Source organism: Prionailurus viverrinus, chromosome A1, assembly GCF_022837055.1.
Source record: "Prionailurus viverrinus isolate Anna chromosome A1, UM_Priviv_1.0, whole genome shotgun sequence".
Lineage (NCBI taxonomy): Eukaryota > Metazoa > Chordata > Mammalia > Carnivora > Felidae > Prionailurus > Prionailurus viverrinus.
In genome coordinates this window covers 27,861,850-27,887,517 of record NC_062561.1, presented here as the reverse complement: position 1 = coordinate 27,887,517, position 25,668 = coordinate 27,861,850, and the positions used below count along the sequence as shown (strand labels likewise).

At 40.6% G+C, this 25,668-nt stretch overlaps 1 long non-coding RNA gene across 2 annotated transcripts in view; it reads right to left on the bottom strand.

Moving 5' to 3' along the window:
- Positions 1-17,931, bottom strand: part of LOC125168319 (uncharacterized) — a 94,977-nt gene extending 77,046 nt beyond the window's left edge. Inside the window, exons 1-4 of one of the 2 annotated variants that reach the window (XR_007153082.1) lie at positions 17,204-17,931; positions 12,158-12,279; positions 11,704-11,865; positions 10,435-11,419 (exon numbers count right to left, since the gene is read on the bottom strand). This is a non-coding gene — a long non-coding RNA (uncharacterized LOC125168319). The remainder of the gene's footprint in view (positions 1-10,434; positions 11,420-11,703; positions 11,866-12,157; positions 12,280-17,203) is intronic. The other variant, XR_007153085.1, reaches the window with a different exon arrangement.
- Between the last annotated feature and the right edge of the window lie 7,737 nt (positions 17,932-25,668).

Here is a 25,668-nt window from a genome sequence, read left to right as displayed (position 1 = left end):
GGAAACAGGCTCCAGGCTCTGAGCCATCAGCCCAGAGCCTGACACGGGGCTCGAACTCATGGACCGCGAGATCGTGACCTGGCTGAAGTCGGATGTTTAACTGACTGCGCCACCCAGGCGCCCCAAAAGTTGGCTGCTCTTAAATCACTAAGCCCATAAGCTTCTTCTCCTTGCTGATAAGCAAGGCTATGTGTATCCATCTGACCCATTCATCCTCTATCATCAGTGATATAAAGGAGGATGTTGTTAGAGGCCCAGTCTAACCTGCCCCATTTGTATCGCTACACTCAAACAGAACCTGGAGGCTGGTATTAGAAAGTCTTTTCTACTCTGGGAACCTTCTTCCAACTGAAAATTATGTCCTTATAAATGAAAAAAGATAGAAAATATCAAATGTGGCCCATCTGCCGGTGGGTGTGTGATTTGGTACAACTGCTTTGGACAACTACTTGGCGTTATCTAATAAAGAACATACCGCATACACCATGACCAAAAATCTCTCTGGTAGGTAGAAACACACAACAGAATCCCATATGACAATGAGAATGAACAATCTACAATTGCATATATTCAAACAGCTGAATGCCACAAATGTTGACAGAAATAAGCCAGTTGCAAAAGTATATACACTCTACAATTCCATTTATGTAAGTGCAAAGCCAGGCAAAATTAATCTATGCTTTTAGGGAGCAGGATAATAGTTATCCTTGCAGGTAAAAGGGGAGATACTCCAAGGAGCATAAAGAGGCTTCTGGGGTGCTTATGATGTACTATTTATTGATCCAAATGCTGGTTATATGAGTGTGTTCGGTGTGTAGAAATTCATCAAGCTGTACACTTATATGTACTTTTCTGTAATGTATATTATGCTATAATAAAAGTTTTTCTGTAAAGTCAATAAGTATTATCAAAAGCATTAAGAGTGTTACCAGGAGCTTTCTTTTTTATGTAGATACTGAAAAGAGGGCCAGTTGGCAGAGTTAGGGTAGTGTTGTGAATTTACAATGAACTAGAAAATCAGGGTTATATAGCACAGCGTATCTGGGGAACTTTGTAACCAGCCAGGAATGGTTATTGCTAGTCACAGAGCCGAGAGCTCTCAATAAATTTTGTTTCCTCCATTGCCCACTGTCTGATGATCGGCCTCTTCTCCAACCACGAGAGGCAAGGAGGGAAGGGTATCAGCCTCGCAACTGGTTAAAAATCAGCTCCAGGAAGCAGAGGAGAAAATGTCTATCCACCTGAAGAAGTGTCATTTTCCTTTAGTCCTCACAAAATTGGGTTCTCGGGAAGTTTGTATGGGAGAAATAAAGCTGACCACACCTGAAACAGCTGATCAACTTCAGCCTCACTTAAACTAGGCCCACCCACTTTCTGTTTTTCCTAATGTGATGCAGCAGGCAGTACGCAACACCTGCTATTCAGTGTTCTTGCCAAAAAAATGAAACGTGAATCTAGTCAATGCTTTATATTCAAGCACCTAAAGGAAACACAGGGTAGAAAAAGGTGTTAAATCACATTATAAGGATACAGGAAGCCAAATCTAGAAGATGGGAAATTCTACAAGGGAATTAACCTGGTTTCCTCAATAATAAAGGCATTAAAGGGAGAGAGGAAGGGAAAGTTGTAAATTTAAAAGAGATTTATAAGCCATATCATGAAAACACAATGTCTGGCTCTGAATCCTCAAACAACCTGACCATAAAAAAAAGACATTTTTGAGGAAATCAGGGGGATTTAACCATAAAGAACTATTATAAATTTGGCTTTAAGTGATAATGGTTATTATGGTTATGCTTTTTTAAACACCTCCATTAGTGATTCATATTAAAGTATTTATCTGATAAAAATAACATAAAGCCTAGGTTTGCTTAAAAATATTCCAGCAAAAAATGAAAATATTTTAAAGTTAGGTGGAATATATGAAATAAAATAAAGCACCAATAATTGTTGAAGCCAGGTGATGGGCAGTGGGGATCCATCATGTTATTTTCTCCATCTTTTATTCTTTACAATAAAGAATCCATCTTTAAAATAAAGAATAAAAGAACAGATTAGAACTCTGACAGTTGACCTGGAGCAATTTTCATGCTTTCTTGTTGGGTGAAAAGAGCGAGATGAAGTAAAGTACACATAACACAATCATAATAAAGAACCCATTTTGGGGTTATTTACAAAACGATGACCTGTTCTGTAACATATATATACATATATATGTTATATAAATACAAACATATATAAACAAACACATATGTAAACACATGTCTATAAACATATGCGTGTATATATAAACACACATATATGCACGTTTACATGTGACTTCATAAGATGAGCACGGAGAATTATTTGAGCACAAGCTAGATTATAAACACGGACTAGCTGGGTGTAGAGGCTGATATGGGTTGGGAAAGAGTAGGAAAGGGCAGATAAAGAAAAATATTTCGCTTAAAAAAAGGCATGATGCTATGATCCAATGCCTAGATTTATATGAAATTATATAAATGAAACAGCACGACCTGCTCACCTTTCTGAAGCTGTTGTCCTCACACTGGGGCCTCATGGCCACCATAAAACTCTGAAAGCTGCATGTAAACTGGGCGAGAACAAACGAGGAGCTCCCGTAGCAGCTCGCAGTGAACTGAAGTGAAGCAAACAGAAGTGGGTGTGTGGTCAGGTGTTTGGGATGGGGGCTGGCTGGAAATCAATGCTTCAAAAATCCACTGAAACACTCACCACTGTGACACAGTCATGGATGGCAGGGAACCAAAAGGAAATGTCCGCTGAGCATACAGGAGAGAGCGAACATCTTTTTCAAAGCAAGTGGCAGTCAGAACGTGCATCAGCACCAGGAAGCCGTGAGGCAGAGGGGTAGCACTGACCCAGGCATCGGAGGTCTATTGTTGACACCTTACCTTGGTTCATACACACTGCATGACCTTGGAAAAGAAACTGGACCTCTTGGCCTCACTTTCTACACATGGAAAAATGAGAATAAAAGTAACAGCTCACCTGCGATGATCTCATGAGATAATATACATCTACTTTATTTTTAAAAGTGCTGTACATTTGAAAGTGCCAAAAAAAAAAAAAAAAGATCGCTTGGCCCCAGCCACACACATACGTGCACACCTCACCGTTCACATAAACAACACCATATAGAAATGCACACCATATATACATAAGTGCTGTATATACATAAGTGTGACAGCAACATAACTCTCCTCCCAACTTTCAGATGGGAAAACCAAGGCTTAATGGCGTTAAAAAGCTAAAGGTCATATAGTAACCCATTATGATGCCACTGGGATCGAGCAAATATATATATTAAGTTGTCTCATTAATAGCTATTAAATATTATTTCTGATCTGGAAAGGAATCTATAATCCTTGACCTGAAAAACTTCTAAAACCAGCTGCTGTCGACTAAATTATGTCCACCCTCAAAATTCTACTGTTGAAGCCTTAAACTTCAATGTGATTGTATTTGGAGATAGAGCCTTTGGGAGGTAACTGGGTTTAGATGAGGTCATGAGGAGGGGGCCCTCATTATAGGACCAGTGTCTTTATGAAACGCCAGGGAGCTGACCTCTTTCCTCTCTGCTATGTGAGGACACAATGAGAAAGCAGCCGTCTGCAAGCCAGAAAGAAAGCCCTCGCTGGAAATGGAACCCAGACTAACTTTGATCTTGGACTTGCCAGACTCCAGAACTATGAGAAAATAGAGGTCTGTTGTTTAAGCCACCTAGTCTATGGCACTTTAGTTATGGCAGCCCAAGAAGAAGTCTAAGACATCAGGTCAGGAGCCTCTAACCCAGGCTTTCACAATATTCTGAACGTACCCCCATCACAACACTGGTCACCTTGTATTGTCGGTGCCACTTTGAGCTGTGTGGCCTTGGGCAAGTTACTTAACATTTCCCCCTGCCTCTGCTTCCTCTTCCATACAATGGGCATAATAATGGAACCTAGCTCATAGGTCTTCCCACATTGTATTGTCATAACTAAGTGAGGTAATACATGAACTCACCTAGAACAGGATCTGGCAAATAGTAAACATTTAATAAGCAGAACAAGTTATAGCTGTTACCGTTGTTTTTCGTGCTACACCTGTCTACTTGGCTAAATTATAAACTCCATAAGGGCCTAGGGACTTTGATTGCCTTGCTCACAACTGTCACCTTCAGAACACACACAGTAACTCAGCACATAAGTGAATATTTGCTAAATGAACAACCAAATGAGGAGAAAGGAGAGAATGATTCAGCGCGAGAGAAACCATCTTCAGGAAGTACATACTGCATCTATAAATAGAAACAAAAGCTATTTTCTCAGAGATTTTAAGCCGAAATTTATAAGCTGCAATTTAATTGATTCAACACACAGCCAAAGAGATGAGGAAAGAACAGTATAATATTCTTGCACATAATAAAATATCCACCACAGAATGGTTGGGAGTGCACTCCCTCCTGAAGCCCATTAAAGCTGTCTGAACAACCACTGTGCAGGTTTTGGTTTTTCATTTAATTTTAATAAAATATTTTACTGGAGGAAGTTTGGGGTGTAATAGCAATGAAGTGTGTCTACTGCTTTAGGTGACCTTTCATTTCATTTCTGGACACCTGTGGAGATGAATATACTAATCTTAATGCCTGGGAGTTGAGGTTGCTAGTTACCCAAAAGCGAAATGTCACGTACAAAACTTATTTTTTATTGTTTAATATCCAACTGTCTGGCCAGCAAATCACAATGACAAAAACAATAGCTATTTCAGGACAGGGCGCCACATGCATTATAGAAAATGCATCTCATTTGGAACTTTATTCCTATTCTTGATGAAAGATCAATGAAAATGTGAACTTTAAAATATTCCTCAGTGCTTCCTGAACAAGGGTGATTATGAGCCTTTAATTTTGTTTTGACTGAAATCGTAAAGCAAAGGCATGGATATATGGCACAGCGGTAACCACACCATCTGCATAAACCATCCATATCTCTAGGCAAACCTTTTATAGCCTAAATAAGTCCAGAAGACAATGAGAGCAGTAAGTAACTTAGATTTAAAAGCGAGACGGTGATCTGTAGCTCAAGGAAGTCAGAACAGACAGAGAGACTGTTCATTCTATTACCAGGACTATGGTTGACAATTCTTCAACCTTATCACACATCTCAAAACATCAGAGCATTATTCCCACCTTGGACCAAATTGTCTGAAGGAATTCAGCAATATCGTCCTGTTCCTCTAAAGTACAAATAAGTTGCTCAAATGCGTAACTTAGTCTCCCCAAAATGAAGGAAGAAAATGCTCTTCTGGTCCATTCTCAGTAGCCTTTGGGGACACTGCGAAGATGAAGCTGTCCAGAGATTTCTAACACAACTTTGTTTTGGACAATATCCACGTGTCATCTCTGTCAGACTCCCCCCCTCCCCGCCCCGACACCAATCCTTATGAAAAAGGGTAAAAGAACATATTCATGAAATCCTTATGCACATTTGTTTGAGGAGGTTAAGTCACATTGGACGGGGGGACTCCATGAAATTTATTTCTCCTTCCTCTGAAAATCTATAGTGGCCATCATTGGTGGTTCCATGCATCAAACTTCTGAGTTAAGCTAATTGGACAAAGTTTTGACCATGCTGTTTACTTTCTTTATCAAAAGACCCTCCCTCGTTTGCATTTATTGGTTCAATGGTATAACCTTGAAGCTTTGACCGGACCACCTTCTCTTTTCTGAGGACACTTCACTCTTACCCTGGGTACTACCATTTAGCCATATGGCTTTAAATATTATCTATATCCTGATGATGCCCAAATGCTTATCTTCATCTCTGACTTCTGCTTGAGTTCCAGACTTTTATATCTAACTTCCCACTTGATTTGTCCATTAGGGATGAAGACTAGGAATCACAAATATAAGGAATCACAAACATGAAAAGAGAACTCTTGATTTCCATTTCACACTATTTCTCTTACAGAAGTCTGCTCACTTGCTCAAGCCCCAGATCCAGGATTCATCCTCGATTATTTCTTTCCTCCTCCATCAGCAATCCCTGACAGCCGGCCTCCAAAATAAACAGTAACTAAGCAAAAAACATAAACTGATACGGATTAACAAAGTGATAAGTGTCATTAAGACTATGAAATAAGTGGACATGAGAGGAGGGAGTGAGAGTCTACTTTTGACAGGCAACAAGGAAAACCTTTTTAGGAAGGTGGCAATTCTTCCATCTGGATGTCGAGATGGAGATGTCCATGCAAAGACCTAGGGACCAGCCATTCCAGGTAGAAGGAACAATGACACTAAGGCAAGAAGGAAGGCTGCTTTGACTAAGGGGAGTCGGGGTTTGGGGGTGGGGGCAGGAATGTACCATGAGCTCTGGTTGCAAAGAAAAATAGGAATCGACTCCTATGGGATATTTTCAGCCAAAATCAGGAGTTTGGAGTTTATTTATCTAAATGCAATAGCAAGTCATCAGCAGACTTTAATCTGGAGAGAGACAAGATTTATTTCATTTTCAAAACATCACCCAAGATCCTTGGGCAACATAAACTGAAGTCATTTGCATCCTTCCATCGCCATTACCACCACAAACAGATACTACTGATCCTGTTGAAAACACAGCAATGCTACGTAAAAGCATTGAGCAATTGTATAGAATACATTATCAACTCAGATGAAGAAGGGAAGTGGGGAGAACAGGAAAGGAGAGAGCAAGGAGGAGAGGGAAACCCAGGAAAAAGAACCCGAAACCAGACTGGTAATTCTGACAACTGATGAAAGAAGAGCCCACAGGAGCACAGGTCTGCACAGTCCACCAGGAAGCTAAAGGCAGAGGCTTTACCTTGCACTGAGAAAAGGAGATAATGCCCCGGGGGCGGTGTGAGGCAGGAAGCTAAAAAAAAAAAAAATAAGAATCCTGCACAGAGTAAAGTTCTGGAAAGGACTTCCTTCTCTGCAGAAAGAGGCTTAGAAAAACCCTACCCATCAGCTCAGGAAAGGGAAAGAGAAAACCTTACAAATTGCTGGGAATCTAAGTAGAAAACAAATAAAATCTTCCATGAAATTGAAACCCCACACCAGACATGGTATCAGAAATTATAATGCCCAAAGAATATAATAAATGCAAACCAAGAGAATGTTACAAAACCTACTCTAGTACAAGGGACCCCCTGAAGTCCAAGAAAAGTAAATGCAAAATTGAGCCACAAGGGAGTATGTCCCTTACATGGGAAAAACAACCCCAGTTTAAAAGGAATTTGCAATAAAAAATTACAAAACACACAAGAAATGAAATTACTGGAAAGAGAATAGCAGACACGACCATTGGATTTAACACCACATGTTCTAGGGTAGTTGACAAGACAACGTGAAAAAGATTATACAATAAGAACTAAAACTAAAACGGAAGAGCCAAGAACTAGGAAAAAAGGAAACAAGTTAAAGACAAAAACACATATTATCTTTAAACCTTAAAAAAAAATAGCTATTCCAGAACAATCTACAAAACAGAGCTAGAGGCCTCATACTTCCTGACTTCAAAACATATTACAAAGCTATGGAAATCGAAACAGAGTGGTACTGGCATCCAGACAGACATAGAGACCAAGGGGGCAGAAGAGCCCAGAAATAAACCCACACATATATGGCCAAATGATCTTTGACAGGGTGTCACTACTATATGATGGGGAAGGAGAGTCTCTTCAACAAATGGTGCTGGGAAAACTGGACATCCATATACAAAAGAGCAAAGTTGGATTCTTACCCCACACCATACACAAAAATCAACTCAAAATGGATTAGACTTAACTGTAAGACCTGAAACTATAAAACTCCTGGGTGAAAACATAGAGGAAAGCTTTGTAACACGGGATCCGCAATGATTTCTTAGATAAGGCAACAAAGGGAAAAACAGACAAGTGAAACTACACAAACAAGCAAAGGAAACCGCCAACAGAGTAAAAAGGCAACCCATGGAATGGAAGAAAATATTTACAAACCATATATACGATAAGGGGTTAATATCCAAAATACATAAGGAACTCCTACAACTCTAGCAAAAAAGACAATAACCCAATTATAAAAATGGGCAAAGTATCTGAATAGGCTTTTTTCTACGAAAGACATACAGAGGGTCAACATATATATGAAAAGATTCTCAACATCACGCTTCATCAGGGAAGCACAAGTCAAAACCACAATGAGAGAGCACCTCACGCCTATTAAGATGGCGATTCTCAAAAAACAAAACAACAAAAAATAACAACCACTGGTGAGGATGTGGAGAAATTGGAACCCCTATGTGCTGTTAGAGGGAATATAAAATAGTGCAGCTGCTACAGAAAACAGTATGGAGGGTCGGCAAAATATTAAAAATAGAACTACTGTATGACCCAGCAATCCTAGTTCAGGATATTTATCCAAAAGAATTGAAGTCAGGATCTCAAAGAGATACACGCACTTCCATGTTCATAAAGCATTACTCACCAGAAATGGAAACAACCTTGGTGTCCATAAACAGATGAATGGATAAAGAAAATGTGGCATATACAAACAATGGGGTATTATTCAGCTTTTAAAAAGAAAGAAATCCTGTCATATGCTACAGCGTGGATCAACTTTGAGGATGTAATTATCTCATAATGTGAGATAAGCCTGGCAAAGAAGGACAAATACCACATGATTCCATTTGTCGGAAGTATCAAAAGTAGTCAAACTCATGCAAGCAGAGTAGAATGATGGCTGCCAGTGGCTGGAAGAGGGAGAAATGAGGAACTGCTGTTCAATGGCTATAGAGTCTCAATCACGCAAGACGAAAAAGTTCTTGGACATTTTCTGTACAACACTGTGCATACAGCTGACAACATAGTGCTATGCACTTAAAAATTTGCTAAGAGTATAGAATTCATGGCATGTGTTTTTTAACCACACTAAAAGGTATTAGGGACAAGTCTATTTTAATAAGCTGTTGTATTTCAGAAAAGTGTTTATTACAATTTAAAAACTCAATGAAGGGGCGCCTGGGTGACTCAGTCGGTTAAGCGCCCGACTTCGGCTCAGGTCATGATCTCGCGGTCCGTGAGTTCGAGCCACATGTCGGGCTCTGTGCTGACAGCTCAGAGCCTGGAGCCTGCTTCCGATTCTGTGTCTCCCTCTCTCTCTGACCCTCCCCTGTTCATGCTCTGTCTCTCTCTGTGTCAAAAATAAATAAACATTAAAAAAAATTAAAAAAAACCTCAATGAATAGGTTATAGTAGATGAGAACCAGCTCGAGAGAAAATTAGTAAACTCCAAATATATTTGAAGAGATTACACAAAATGCAGCACAAATACATGTAGAACAGAAGGAAAGGCTGGGCATGTATCTAGTAGGCATGTATCTAGTAGGATAACAAGAAGAGAGAATGGGGAAGCAGTATTTCGGTCTGAATAATCACAGAACTCTATTCTCCCGGACATAAAGTGTGCTCTGAGGGGGAACACACGTGTGTCCAGCAATTCCAAATAAGCATTTCCCTCGGGCAGATGTATGAGGTTGGGAGACATCTTTTCAGCAGGCTGCAAGATGCAATGTCAAGGGAAGGTATTGTGCTTTGGGTGGGGGTAGAGAATGTGCATCATGAATGGAAATCCAGAACTCCTTAGCTTTTTTTCCCGCACCTATTCTTTCTTTACATGAGCTGTGTCCGGGGGTGGAAAACCCTGAAAACAAAGGCACATGCTTAAGAGCACCCACTGTGAACCTAACACTTTCCTAGGCAATGCGTGTAGGGTGAATAAGACCTTATCCGTCCAGGGAGAACCAGAATATCAGGGGCTGAGAGGGGCTGGGACCCACGCCTGCTGACATCTGAGTCCCAAACTCCTTCTGCTCTGTCTTCCTCCCTCATGATTCCACAACACTGTGTGGCAGCCATGATAATGACTGAGAGCTAACAAAAGGTATTTTAACCTCCTCTCGACCCTGCTTTGCGCTCATCACGAAAGGAAATGCTCCAGCCTCCCTCTGGTAGCCAGAGCCACTCTCCCTGCGTTCTTTTGGCAGAAGCATCTCATTTGGAGCGGCCTGGGGTCCCTGGGCTCTTTGAAAGGATCGGTGGGGATGAGTGTCTACATTTTATGGCAGATGCGAAAAAATGCTCTGCTCACAGCCTAAGGGAGAGCAAGGCCACGGGCAGAGCGGGGGCCAACAGTGCAGGCACTGGGCATGCTGGAACCTGCAGCCACGCAGCCCTGGCCAGTGGCGGGTTCTACTGAGTGATCAGGACAGGGCAGTAGACATGAGGATCAGAAAGGGGGCTGCTGAAAATGGAAGCAAATACTGCAAAATAAAAAAAGCACCGTCACGCTCTAGACAAACATGAAATAATCGACTTAAATCCTTTTGCATTTAAGTGAGACACAAGTGCAAATTCAAGATTTCTGAACCGGCACCTTACCTTTCAAGGCTGGTAAATGTTAAGTCGTCCTTTCTCCTGGAAATCATGCCTTGAACTCTGCTACAGACAAGGTGGCTGCCTCCTGATTTGCTCAGGGACAGCCGCGTGTATAGCTGCTGTCTCAGGCGTGACCTCTTTTCAGCATTTGTTCAGGATTCTTTAAGTAACAGCAGGGGTGGCAGCAGCAGCGGCAACGGTACCAGTGGCCTAAGTTAGCCGGGACAGGCTCAGTCCGCTTCCAGTGGGGATGCTGTGAGGTACCCCTCAGAGACCCATCAGGATTATTCCTGAAGCTTCCAGGAGGGCTTCCGGAGAAAGCCCCAGCCATCAGCCCTCCTCAGACTTGCTTCAGATGAAAAGTGGCATCTCAACATGGCCACATCCTCTTCCCAGGGTGCCCAGGTTCAATGACTTGTTTACGGAGAGGTAGAAAGACCTGGCCCGGCTTCGAGGCTCCCCACGGGAGCTTGGGTTGGCTTGTGTTGAGGCCCTCCTCACAGGCCAGCTTCTCCTTCTGCCCAGGCCACCTTCCTCGCTCCCCTCCCAGAGTGGGTGGTCCCAAGAACACGCCCCAACAAACTCCTGGATGCTCATCTCCATCTCAGAGTTGACTTTCCAAGCAGCTCACGGCAATGACCGGTGCCACTTGGTGCTTTCGGCTTTCTACACATCTGGTAGCACATGAGACACTTATGTAGTGAATGGAGTTCTTACTCTGGTGAGATCAGAGGATGCCCGGAGGTAACCGATCACTCTGGTGAGATCAGAGGATGCCCGGAGGTAACCGATCTCATTTTTTCCAATCTTGTCTAGACACGACGTATGGCAGGCTATCTGATGTCAAGATGCTTCTTCAAGGTGGAACTTGCTGGCCAGGTGTGGGCAGCACAGTGAACAGACAGCCTCTGTCAGCCTCTTCAGGGTCAGCCTCAGCTTCAGAGAGTGACCCCATCGAAGTTCACACACCTTCCAGGACAGCCCACACCTGGTGACCAAGAAGCGGGTGTGTGTAAGTCCAGCTCTCTGGCCGAACGCGAACACCTCCGAGGGGTTACCCTTACTCCAGAGTTCCCAGCTAGTTTAGCCTAGGCTTTGTCAAGCCTGTATGACATCTGGACATCTTCCTCTACCCAATCCCGCTCTTCCCCTTTCTTCTTGATCCCCAAAATAGACCCCAAACTTCCTCTCGGCATCTTCTTCTGAATAATTCAACCCGCAACCCAATGTAACACCTCCCCTTCCAGGACGGCTTGTGGGGTGCTCACTTACCAAAGAAAGTGACAGAACACCAGCAGCTGGGAAGAGCTCTCATCCATCTGGGATAATGATGAGAGGAGATTTGGTGCAGCTGCCTCTGCCGTCTTAACGTGAGAGATACCCAAAGTCAGCAGGTCACCATTGGGTGCAGTGGAAAACCAGGGAAATCTTAGTCTAGATGTATATGAAACATGGGTAATGGGCACTGAGCAGTCCCATCACATAGCATATGGAAACAAATCCAAATACTCTTCCTACAGTGGGTTTAACATTAACGGCATGCAGGATGAATCTACAACTATTAAATTGTGTGGTTACACGGTGGCACTTTAAAAATTGGCAACGAACGTTTGGGCATTAACGGGTTAAAAAGAGGAAAAGGACTGTTTGATGGAAAACCAAATACTCTATTCATGAGAAAGTCCGTGACAAACCTATAAATTCCAAAAGGTTGATCGACACTTACCCTCTACTAGAGGAGTCACATGCTATCGCTGATCCCACAAAAACCAGAAGACGCAGATCTGCTCAAGTGTCGGTGTCAGCTCCCAAAGACTGTGCCGGAACACAATGACCTGACATGCGCAGCTGTGGAAAATATGCAGGAAAGCAAGACTTTCATCTAGATCAATTAAACGTTGCTCTACAGTTTTATTCTAGTAATTATTTATTAATTATTAATTTATTAATGTCTCTGTATTCTATTTATTAATCAACTTACTGTATCAATTTCATTCTATTGTTCTTGGGCACATAGAAAAAGTGAAGACAGCTGTTCATGTGCTGGCTCCCCTGGCAGAAGAGCGCTTCAAGTTAATTAAATGACGTCACTTTTACAGAAACGTAATCAGAAGCTACAAACTGGAAAACAGTCATTTTCCATAATGATTCCTTTTTTTTTTAAATTCATTTATTTCTGACATAGAGACAGACAGAGCATGAGTGGGGGAGGGGCAGAGAGAGGGAGACACAGAATCGGAAGCAGGCTCCAGGCCCTGAGCTGTCAGCACAGAGCCCGACGCGGGGGCTCGAACTCACAAACCGTGAGATCATGACCTGAGCCGAAGTCACTTGCTCAACCGACCCAGGCACCCCAATTCTTTTTTTTTTTAATTCATGGTACCAGTAAAGCATTTGGGATTTCATTCTGTTGAAGGTAAACACCTGACATTACCAGGGTGTGATGCCATGATAAACTCCGTTAAATGAGTCACTGCTGCTGTAAATTCAGTTCCTAGAGAGTTCAAACGACAGATAAAAGTTATCCTTGCATACTGATATAAGTACAAATTTTGATGGAGCACAGTACCATGGTAAAACCCCATTTTTGCAAAAAACACTGATGGAGTAGAAATGTGCTTGGAATTAAGTGTGGTGCAACATGGTACTCAAGTTGTCAAAATAAGCAATGGCTGAGGAGTTTATAAATAGCATAACGTATATAGTACTTGGAATAACTGAACCACACACTTTTTGTGAAAAGTCTGATTTTGAATACCAAGCAATGCGTGGTTTCTCTTTTTGCTGGCTGCCATAAGTAGGATTTTAGAAAAATATGAGCCTTTGAGAAAATAATTTGTAAATCAATCTAAGTGTCCTATGATGGTGTTGAACTCTTTATAAATAAACCTTCTAGATTTGGGCCATATCCTTCTAAATCCGTTTTGGAGAAGTTGTTATCAACATTTTCAGTGAGCAGATGATCAAACTTCAGTTTTCTAGAATTTCAGCAAATTGGGATTATTGGTAAGGAGGTTTAAAAACAGCAAGACGCTAAAATTTGTACCCACAAGGGCAAGGGAAGAACTGAACAAATTAAATAATGGCAGCTCAAATGATGTGTAAGATTTAAATATGCAGTTCTAGAACTACATTTTGGAATATCTCCGTTTGTAGAGAGAATTTTTTTATAGAGTTCCTTCCTATCTTCCGTTGTACCAGACTAGGGTAAAGCTGAGAAATAAGTTTTTGCAAAATATAAACATGGCACAATAGAGAACTAATTTGACAAGCTTTGCCTTGTAAAAATACTTTTTGAGGAAAGGAATGGAAGTAAGAATACCCTTGAAACTGCATTAGAATTGAGAATATCATCCACTTAGAATGTGTTCCGATCCTATTAGTATGCTAGAGAAAGTACAGTCTCCAACACAATATGGTCTACAGAAAGGTTAATTGAAGGTTCATCTCAAATTTATTAGCCATAAAATGTAATTTTGAAGAAAAATTCAGGTAACTTTTGGTTCAACATAACAAGATCATATAAGAAAAAAAAAATCCCACTTGCTTCAGAACAAATACAGTACCGTGGTATGCGAGATATATTTGTTTTAAGGAACTGATTAAAGAGGTGAATAAGGATTCTGATATTTTTTAATGTTTACTTTTCAATATAAAGTCGTATTAAAGTTTACTGTGCGCAGTTATGTTATTACACGTTTTGGGAAAAACTATTTTTAAATAATTCTTGAATATAACTTTTATGGGTTCATCAACATAATGAAACTATCAGTCATTAAATAAATATTTCAAAAAACACATGGTTACTTTCAGCATTTTCTTCCTTCTCAAAAGTGTTCTGGTTTGAGTGGTAAATACTATGATCACCCTATGATGACACCCACAGTCATCAGGTTCCTCACACTTTAAAGAAAATGAATGTTCTCTGACTCCCCCTTCTAGGGACAAAGGCTCCCAAGATGCAAAGGACTCTCAAAGAAGAGATGATTAACTCTTTTCCCTAAAATTCTCAGTATGCATAGGATTTCTTTGGGAGCCTATTATAATACAGATGCCTGCCCCTACTCACAAAGTCCATGATGGGGCCCTGGAGTCTGTATGTTGCCCAAGACTTCCCCATCTCTCCAACAGATTCCTGGAGATCCAAATGCAGCTTTGAAAAATGCAGCTGGCCTTTTCTCAAATCAACTTCCAGAGGCTTTTCTTGGCATGGAGTTGAACTCTACATCCCTGAAGTCCCACCCACTAGTAAGATCAGCCACAAAAAGAGAAAAGAGAGCTCTCTTCCCCATGATGGATCTTCAACTGTGAGGAGACGACTTTTATCTGTTTCTGGAGTTTTCTCTTCTCTGGTCTAGTTACTTCAGTTACTTCAACTCTTTTTCAAAACGTAAAATACACACAACATAAACTCATAAAATACAAAGTATTCCCACACAGAAAGACTAGGGTGATATGGCTCAGGCATAATGTGAGTGGAAACATTCAGGATTTTAGCTGATGGTAAACTCCAAAGGAGTCAACAGTATTAATCATTACAAGAAGAAGAAGAGAGAGCAGGAGGGTGAAAGAGGGAGGAAAAAGAGGAAAAGGAGAAAAAAACATCTCTACCTCTATTTGTCGATATCAAATGAAATGATGCTGATTACTCAGACGTCTTCTAACACATTCTACTGTTTCCATTCACACTTCTTTGATCAAATATCTCCTACTTCCTGGAATGCCAGCTCCGCTCCTCCCCTAAAGCAACCAGCTATTTTCAAAACTATTCATCTTTCAAGATTCAGTTCACTGATCAGGTCCTCAAGTACCTCAGAAGAATTTACTCCTCTTTCCTCTGTGCACCCCCTGTCCCCAAAGAGCCGTCACCAGACTCATCTGTTGACACGTCTCTTATGGCATATACACCTCCAAGTAGACTATAGAATTTAGATATTATGTTTATTGCTAGTCCTCTATCTGTCCTCTAATATAAGCTTCATGAGGGCAGGGCTGTGGTTTTATTTAAAATCCTATTTCCAGTACCTGGAAGAGTGCCCAGCACACATTGGGGCAGTCAATCTTTGTTGGATAAACAAATAAGTAAATTCATATATTTTTAAAGAACTATAGGGCAAGAACTATGTCCTATTTATCTTCCTAGACAATACAACATACAGTCGACAAATGTTTATGGAAAGAGAACGTAAAGAAAGGGAGAAAGGAATGGATTCTTTGACAACTGGGAAACAATGTCCACATTAAGGGCTTTTTGTGCTGCTAAGGAAAGGGATCAAATACTAGACAGATAAGCTGGGCCTATCAAATGCGCCCTTGAATATCCATAGAACACCTACTCGTACATGTAATAATGTATCAGATAGGGAATGAACTGGGTATCTAAGGTCCTTTCCAAGTGTGGATTCCACAGTTCCCAGGTGGTGGAATTTACCTGTCTTCAGCCAGCCTGCTTTTCTCCCTTCCTCCACCCTCAAAGCTCTCCCTGCGTGGGTGGGTAAACTCACCGGCACATTTTCTCAGAGCCCTGCACTGAAATTCATTCAGAGCCAGCACCTTGGGCTCATTTACAAACAACGCATGGCTCCCACAGAATCTCTTCACCCATCTTGGGCCTCCAACTCTTAACAACATTCATTCTACCCTGTTTAGTCCAAAGACAGCTCTCCTTGACAGAGAAGACAGGAAAAACAGCAGGAAACAAGTTCTGCTTTCTTCACGTTATCCATCAACATCACACCATTGGCCGCAAGCAACACGGCCTGCCTCTTCCTTCTTGTTCTCGCTCTGAAGTTGTAAGTCCTCCATTATCCTGCCCTTAACTTTTTTTTTTTTTTCTCAAAAGCCTCAGCACACTCTGGCCTTTGGTCCTTCTGTTCCCTGTTACTGGCCATTGCCTCTCTTTCACATAATTTTTGGTGACAGGTCTTTCCACTTTTTGGCACGTGCCCTTTTAAAATCTGAGTTTCTCAGAGGGGCGCCTGGGTGGCGCAGTCGGTTAAGCGTCGGACTTCAGCCAGGTCACGATCTCGCGGTCCGTGAGTTCGAGCCCCGCGTCGGGCTTTGGGCTGATGGCTCGGAGCCTGGAGCCTGTTTCTGATTCTGTGTCTCCCTCTCTCTCTGCCCCTCCCCCGTTCATGCTCTGTCTCTCTCTGTCCCAAAAATAAATAAACATTGAAAAAAAGAAAAAAAAATTTTTAAATCTGAGTTTCTCAGAGAGAGTGCTTCCATGTTGGCTCTAGATGCCCTCACTTTTGGTCTTCAGCATGGATAACGTGTAATTGCAAAGACAGACTATAATTTTGAAAGTTAACCTATCCCTTTGAATTCCCCCTTCAGTAACAGAATGATAACCATCTTGTCTTGAATTCATTGAAATCTGCCTTCTCTAAGTGTTGAGTACTTGTGTTAGCATTCCAAGCTTTCTGTTTGGCTAGCAGAAATCCTAAAATGCCACAACTACTTCCTCACAAGATTCCCATCACTTCCACGATACCATGAGGAAGAAACTGTATCCTGACGACAGAAATTACCACTTATCTTTGTGTTTCCACATCCCATATTCAAAACAGACTGGAATATAAATACTGTATTTAAATTTTGATCTCTGATCTTTCCTAATTCACAACGTTCCCTTTCAAATATTCCTCTCTCATCTGTTTCTGCGGCCCCAATACCGAGGCACAATTTCTGTTCCATTTCGGCACCATTATGGTTTCTAACTCGTAGTAATTAAAAGGTCTAACCAGTTCATAATACAGTGAGGATCACTCACGTAGCATTTATGTAGAAACGGAGACGTCTTCCCTCTGATGACTGGACAGTTCCTACAGCTTGGCTGCAACAGAGTTCTTTGGGCACAAGAGAGGCCCTGAGTGCATGCACGCAGCTCTGGGAAGCAAAGCAAAGGAGTCGTAAGCAGCAGCTTGCTGGGACATGTGAGTTGCAGCGACACCAGTCTCCCTGTAGCCTCTGCTCCAGAAGATGGCACAATGACATGGCAATACGTGTACTGAAAAGGTTCCTCGGTTTGCCTTCATTTGCCTTTAAAACCCTCACTTTTGAGCATGTATTTCTGTGAGGGGAAGAAAGAAATTATCTATGATCCTTTGTAAGCTCCACCGTTAAACAGCGGACTGTTCAAAAAGAAAACGATTCCAATGCAGGGCTTCTTCCTGAAAGACATACCTAACTTTCCGAAAGCCAACCAAATCGTCAAGTTAAAAATAAGCTCACCAAATTTTTAAAACATTTAACAAAACCAATCTGACGAAAGAATCTCATTTTTTTTTTTTTTCCAGCTTAAAGTGTTCGGAGAGCACAGGAGTTCTCCCGTGTAACAACACACAAAACGAACGTGGGTTCTCAGGTCTATGCCAGGAATGGAATTAAGACCAGCTGCCCCATATTGTCCATAACTACCCCCAGCAGTTTTCATTTTCTTGTGAAGAGTCACTGGACGGCTCGCTGCTTTGCACCTTTTAAAATCCCTCAGTGCAGGGGGGTGCCTGGGCCCTTAAGCAACTGACTTCAGGTCATGATCTCTGAGTTCCTGAGTTCAAGTCCCGCACTAGGCTCTGCCCTGACCTTTCTTCAGGTCCTCTGTCTCCCTCTATCTCCATCCCCTCCCCTTGCCGACTCACATGTGGGCTCTGTCTCTCAAAAATAAATAAGTATTAAAAAAAAAAAAATCTAGCAAGCAGGAATCTACTTCTAGGTTCCAGTTCAAGATGGTGGCTGGGAAGACTCTGAACTCCCCTCCACGCAACACACCGAATCACACCTATTAACAGAATGACTGGTCCGGAAGCAAACCGAGCACTGACTGCACCGCTGCCGAACAACCAGGGAAAGAACATCAGGAGACACAGAGACGTGGTAAGTAACTTACCTTACCGGAAGCCCCACCTCAGCCCCGCCCCCTGACACTGCGAAGGGCAGTGGGGAAGGAAGGAAAGTAAGGGAGGGATCAGAAACAGGTCCTTCTGGGCACAGGAAAAAAATGGGGGTTAAAAGAGGAACTAGCACAGAAAAGAGTGCTAGAACTCGGCCAAGCGGTAGGGGAGTGATGGGAAAGCTCTCCAGGTACACCCTTCATGGTCCCCCCTTACCTTACAAGCCTAGACCAGAGCACGGTGGGGACCCCCCAAGGGATGGGTCCGGTCCTCTCGGTGAGCTTGCAACCGTAGCAAGCCCAGGGTCCATAACCCCACATCAGCCCACCTCTACAATAGGGCACAGAAAAAGCAGGTGGTGGGGTTAAAAGAGCTCGGGAGCTGTAGGAACACTCTCTCCCCTGTCGCTTTAAAAGCCCAAACTGATGCAATAAGGAGGGGGTCTCAACACCGTAACTGATGGGTCAGATCTCACAAAAAGCTTGCAAACCTCCGCAAGCCCTGGCACTGCAGGCCCACACCAGCCCAGGTTGTACTGGGACACCGGAAAAGGCCAAGGTTTCAAAGGGCCAAGGAATTGCTACAATGCTCTCTCCCCCTCCCCCTTAAAAGCTCCAACTGGAGCCGGGTCTGGCTGCCATGGGGCTTTCTAACCCTTCTAACCTGCACTTTTTAACCCTCACAGGGAGCTTGCCACCTCGGCAAGAACAGGGCCCTCAAGCCTACACCAGCCCCAGTCGCGCGTGCGCCATCGCTGCAGAACCACGGAGGTGGGAAGCGGCAGTTTAAAAGGGGCGAAGAACCCCGGGACTGTTCTCGCCTCTTGCGCCTTAAAGGGCCAGACCAGAGCAGGGTCCAGCACAGGGTGAGCTGTGAGCTTGCAACCTCAGACAAGCCCACACCAGCCACCCTGTAGTGCGAGGGCACAAAAACAAGTGGTGATCTCGTGGGGGGTTTACATTTTTACTTTATTTTACTTTTAAAAAGTTTTTTTTTTATTTTGGGGTTTTTTTTTGGGGGGGGGTGTTGTTCTTTCTTGTTCTGTTTTTCTTTTCTCTTTTATTTTTTAATTCTCCATGTAAAAAGTCACAGTTTAAAAGAGTAACTAGTACAGACAGCCACAGCTCCAGCCAGCCAGCAGTCACAAAGCACACAGTCTGCAGGAGGGACATCATCCACAAGACCACTCCTTCAGCTTTAGGTGGAGAAGCCATTTTGTCTAATCCATAGAACCAAACACAGAAAGACAAGCAAAATGGGGAGGAAGAGATATATATTTCAACAGAAAGAACAAGAAAAAAAAAAAAAAGCTCAGAAAAAGAACTAAATGAAACAGAGATAATCAATATGCCTGATAAACAATTTAATAACTCTAAAGATACTGCACTAGAGAAAAGAATGGGAGAACTCAGTGAGACCTTCAATAAAAAGATAGAAAATATTTAAAAGAATCAATCAGAATTGAATGCAGTAACTGAAATTAAAAAACACACTAGAAAGAACCAACAGATTAGAGGATGCAGAAGAATGTATCAGTGATCTGGAAGACAGGGAATTGGAAAGCACACAAGCTGAGTGGCAAAAAGAAGAGGAAAAAAGAGGAACGTTAAAAAATGAAGGCAGATTAAGAGATCTCTTAGACAACATCAAGTGAATACATTACAGGGGTCCCAGAAAAAGAAGAGAGAGAGAAAGGTGTAGAAAACTTATTTGAAGAAAGCATAACTGAAAACTCCCCTAACCTAGGGAAGGAAATAGACCTCCAAACCCAAGAATCTCAGAGTTCCAAGTAAGATGAACCCAAGGAGGCCTTCTGTGTCTCCCTCTCTCTCTGCCCCTCCCCCACTCACACCCTGTCTCTCTCTCAAAAATAAATTAAAAAAACATTAAAAAATGGTCATGACACAGAAGAAAAATATGAAAAAAGGATGTAAAATGATAACATACACATAAAATGTGAAGGGAGTAGAAAGGGAAGAGAACTAGAAGAACCATTCTTTTTTTTTTTCTTTTTTGAATGTGTTTGAATTTAAATGATCATCAAATTAATATGAACTATTATTTACTTAGGATGCCATTTATAAACCTCATGGTAAACACAAACCCAAAACCCATGATAGATGCACAAAGAATAAAGAAACCCAAACAAAACACTAGATACTCATCTATCACGAAGAAAGACAGCAAGAAGAAAGGAACAAAGAATTATAAAAACAATCAGAAAAAAATTTTTAATGCCAACAAGTATATACCTATCAATAATTACTTTAAATTTAAATGGCCTAAATGCTCCAATCAAAAGACAGAGTAGCAGAATGGATATGAAAACAAGACCCATATATATGTTGCCTACAAGAGACTCACCTCAGACCTAAAGATGCATATACAGACTGAAAGTGAATGAACAGAAAAACATTCATCATGCAAAGGTATGTGAGAAAAAATCCAGGGTAGCAATACTTATATTAAACAAAATAGACTTTAAAACACTGTAATAAGAATCAAAGAAAGGCATTACATCATGATACAGGGATAAATCCAACAATAGGATAAAACAATTGTAAATATCTATGCACCCAACACTGAAGCACCTAAATACAAAGCACTTAAAGCAAATATTAACAGACATGAAGAGAGAAACTGATGGTAATACAGTATCAGTAGGGGACTTTACCACTCCTCTTACATCAATGGATACATCATCCAGACAGAAAATCAAGAAGGAAACAATGTCTTTGATTGATACAATGGACCAGATGGACATAACAGATACATACAGAACATTCTATCCAAAACCAACAGAATGCACATTCTTTTCAAGTGCACATGAAATGTTTTCCAGAATGGATCACATATGATGCCATAAAAAATACCTCAATAAATTTAGAAGATTGAGATCATACCATGCATCTTTCCTGACCATGACGGTATGAAACTAGAAATAAATCATGAGAAAAAAAATAACTAGAAAAAACACAAACATGCAGAGACTAAACAACATGATACTAAACAACCAATGGGTCAATGAAACAATCAAAGAAGAAATTTTTAAAACACATAGGGACAAATGAGAATGAAAACTCAGTGATTCAAGATCTCTGGGACACAGTAGCAATGCAGGCCTACCTCAAGAAATCAGAAAAATTCAATCTAATCTTCTAAAAGAACTAGGAAAAGAAGAACAAAGCCCAAGGTGAGTAGAAGAAGTGAAATAATAAAGATCAAAGCAGAAATAAATGACATAGACACTAAAAACACAATAGAAAAAAAAAATCAGTGAAACCAAGAGCTGGTTCTTTGATAAGATAAAATTGACAAGCCTTTAGCCAGACTAATCAAGAGAAAAAGAGAAAGGATACAAATAAGTAAAATCTGAAATGACAGAGAAGTAAAAACTGATACCACAGAAATGCAAAGGATTATAATACTATGAAAAAGCATATGCCAACAAAGTGGACAACCTAGAAGATTGGATTAATTCCTAGAAGCATACAATATTCCAAAACTGAATCAGAAACAAATATAAAATCTGAACAGAATGATTGCAAGTAACAAAATGTAAATGGTAATCAAAAACCTACCAAAAAATAAAAGTCCAGGACCAGATGGGTTCACAAGTGAAATCTATCAGACATTTAAAGAAGAATTAAAATCTATTATCTGCAAACTATTCCAGAAAGTAGAAGTGGAAGGAAAATTTCCAAATACATTCTATGAGGCTAGCATTATCCTGATACCAAAACCAGACAAAGACACCACAAAAAAAGAAAACTACAGGCCAATATCCCTGGTGAACACAGATGCAAAAATCCTTAACAAAATGTTGGCAAACTGCATACAACAATACATTAAAAAGATAATTCACCACCATCAGGTGGTATTTACTCCTGGGATGCCAGGATGGTTCCCTATTCATATATCAATCAGGTGATAAACCACAACAACAAACAAAGTATAAACAGTATATGATATCTCAATAGATGCAGAAGAAGCATTTTAGAAGATTCAATATCCATTCAGGATAAAAACTGTCAATGAAATGGAATTAGAGGGAATATACCTGAAAATAATGAAGGCCATATATGAAAAACCACAATTAACATCATCCTTAATGGTGAGAAACTGACAGCTTTCCGTCTAAGGTAAGGAATAAGGCAAGTATGCCCACTCTCACCATTTTTATTCAACATAGAAGAAGTCATAGCCACAGCAATCCGAAAAGAAAAAGAAATAAGAAGCACCCATATTGGTAAAGAAGTTAAACTGTTACTATTTGCAGAAAACAGGATAGTATACATAGAAATTTCTAAATATTCTACCAAAAAACTACTAGAGTAATAAACAAACTCAGTAGAATGGCAGGATACAAAATTAATACCCAGAAATTTGCAGCATTTTTATACCTTAACAACAAAGTTGCAGAAAAAGAAATTTTAAAAAACACATTTAGGGGCGCCTGGGTGGCGCAGTCGGTTAAGCGTCCGACTTCAGCCAGGTCACGATCTCGCGGTCCGTGAGTTCGAGCCCCGCGTCGGGCTCTGGGCTGATGGCTCAGAGCCTGGAGACTGTTTCCGATTCTGTGTCTCCCTCTCTCTCTGCCCCTCCCCCGTTCATGCTCTGTCTCTCTCTGTCCCAAAAATAAATAAACGTTGAAAAAAAAAATTTAAAAAAAAAAATAAAAAACACATTTATAATTGCACCAAAAAGAATAAAATACCTAGGAATACACTTAACCAAAGAGGTGAAAGACCTGTACTCTGAAAAATATAAGACACTGATGAAGGAAATTGAAGATGACACAAATGGAAAGATATTCCATGCTCACAAATTAGAAAAATTAATATTGTCAAAATGTCCATATTACCCAAATCAATCTACAGATTCAGTGCAATCCCTATCAAAATACCAACAGCAGCTTTTCACAAAACTAGAATAATACTACAATGTGTATGCAACCACAGTAGACCCTGAATAGACCAAAGCAATCCTGAGAAACAAGTGCCAAGCTGGAGATTCCAGATTTCCAGATATACTACAAATTCCAGATTTCAAGATATACTACAAAGTTGTAGTAATCAAAACAGATGGAACAAAAATAGACACATAGATCAACAGAACAAAATAGAGGGCCCAGAAATAAATCCATATTCATATGGTCAATTAATCTATGACAAAAGAGGCAAGAATATAATAAACGGTGCTGTGAAAACTGGATGTACAAAAATGAAACTGGACTACTTTCTAACACTGTACACAAAAATAAACTCAAAATGGATTAAAGACCTTAACATAAGATCTGAAACCATAAAAATTCTAGAAGCAAACACAGGTAGTAATTTCCCTGACATCAGCCACAGCAACATTTTTCTAGATAGGTCTCCCAAGACAAGAGAAACAAAAGCAAAACTAAACTATTGGGACCACATCAAAATAAAATTTTTTGCATAGTAAAAGATCTGAAACCATAACAATTCTAGAAGCAAACACAGGTAGTAATTTCCCTGACATTAGCCACAGCAACGTTTTTCTAGATAGGTCTCCTGAGACAAGGGAAACGAAAGCAAAACTAAACTATTGGGACCACACCAAAATAAAAAGGTTTTGCACGGTAAAGGAAACCCTCAAGAAAACAAAGAGACAACCTACTGAATGAGAGAAGACATTTGCAAATGACATTTCTGCTAAGGGGTTAGTATAGAAAATATATAAAGAACTTATACAACTCAATACACACACACACACACACACACACACACACACACACACACAGCAATCTGATTAAATATTGGGCAGAGAACCTGAATAGACATTTTTCCAAAGTAGATATATACAGATGGCCAATAGATACATGAAAAGATGCTCAACATCAGTATCAGAGAAATGCAAATCAAAACCACAATGAGATATCGCCTCACACCTATTAGAATGGCTAGAATAAAAAATACAGGAAACAACAAGTGTTGGTGGGGGATATAGAGAAAAAGGACCCCTTGTGCACTGTTGGTGGGAATGTAAATTGGTACAGCTACTGTGGAATACAGTATCAAGTTTCCTCAAAAAAAATTAAAAATAGAAATATCATATGATCCAATAATTCCATTATTGGGAATATACCCAGGGAAAACAAAAATGCTAACGTGGAAAGATATATGCACTTCTGTTATTTACCATAGCCAAGACATAGAAGCAAACTAAGTGTCCATTAATAGACAAATAGATAAGGAAAACGGTGTGTCTGTATATGTGTGTGTATCCATACATGTATGTATATACATATACACACACATACACACACTATGCGATATTACACAGCTACAAAAGAAGGAGATCATGCCAGTTGAGACAACAAGGATGGACCTAGAGGGTATAAGGCTGAGTGAAAGAAGTCAGACTGAGAAAGTCAAATACCATAGGATTCCATTCATAAATGGAACCTAAAAAAAATGAACAAAAAGCAGTATCAGAACTATAAATATAGACAGAAAATGGATGGTTGCCCAAGGGTAAGGGTATGGATGCAGGGCAAGGGTGAAGGCGAGAGGGAGACACAGACCTCCAGTTATGGAATGAGTAAGTGACAGGAATAAAAAGCAAAGCATAAGGAACAGGGTCAATTATATTGTAATAGTGTAATGAGACAGATGGTAGCTATACTTGTGTTGAACATAGCATAATACATAAACTTGTCAAATCATTAAGTTGTACACCTGAAGCTAATGCAACATTGTGCGTCAACTATAATCAAATAAAAAAATTAACTAAAATTAAAAAAAAAAATCTATCAACATAAGACCAAGAGGAAACCACAAAGGAAAAAAGACTGATATATCCAAAGACATAAATATTTAAAACTCAATACTAAGTCAAATAATGCTGTATTAAAAGATCCATAAAAATTAGAATATTTACAACACAGTATCATTACATAGATCTTTGATAAATCAACTATATACAGGGGCACCTGGGTGGCTCAGTTAGTTAAACATCCAACTTCAGCTCAGGTCATAATCTGATGGTTCAGGAAGCAGAGCCCTGCATTGCGCTCTGTGCTGACATCTCGGAGCCTGGTGTCAGCTTCAGATTCTGTGTCTCCCTCTCTCTCTCTGCCCCTCCCCCACTCACACCGTCTTTCTTAAAAATAAAAACATTAAACAAAAATCAACTGTATACACACACACACACACACACACAAACACACACACACACAGAAGATAAAGAATGACCAGTAAACCTGTGGAAAATAGAACGGTTAAGCTCTCCAAATGATGTGGGGTTTTTTTTGTTTTTGTTTTTGTTTTTGTTTTTTTTGCCTAGGATATAAGCAACGACTTACAAACCACTAACA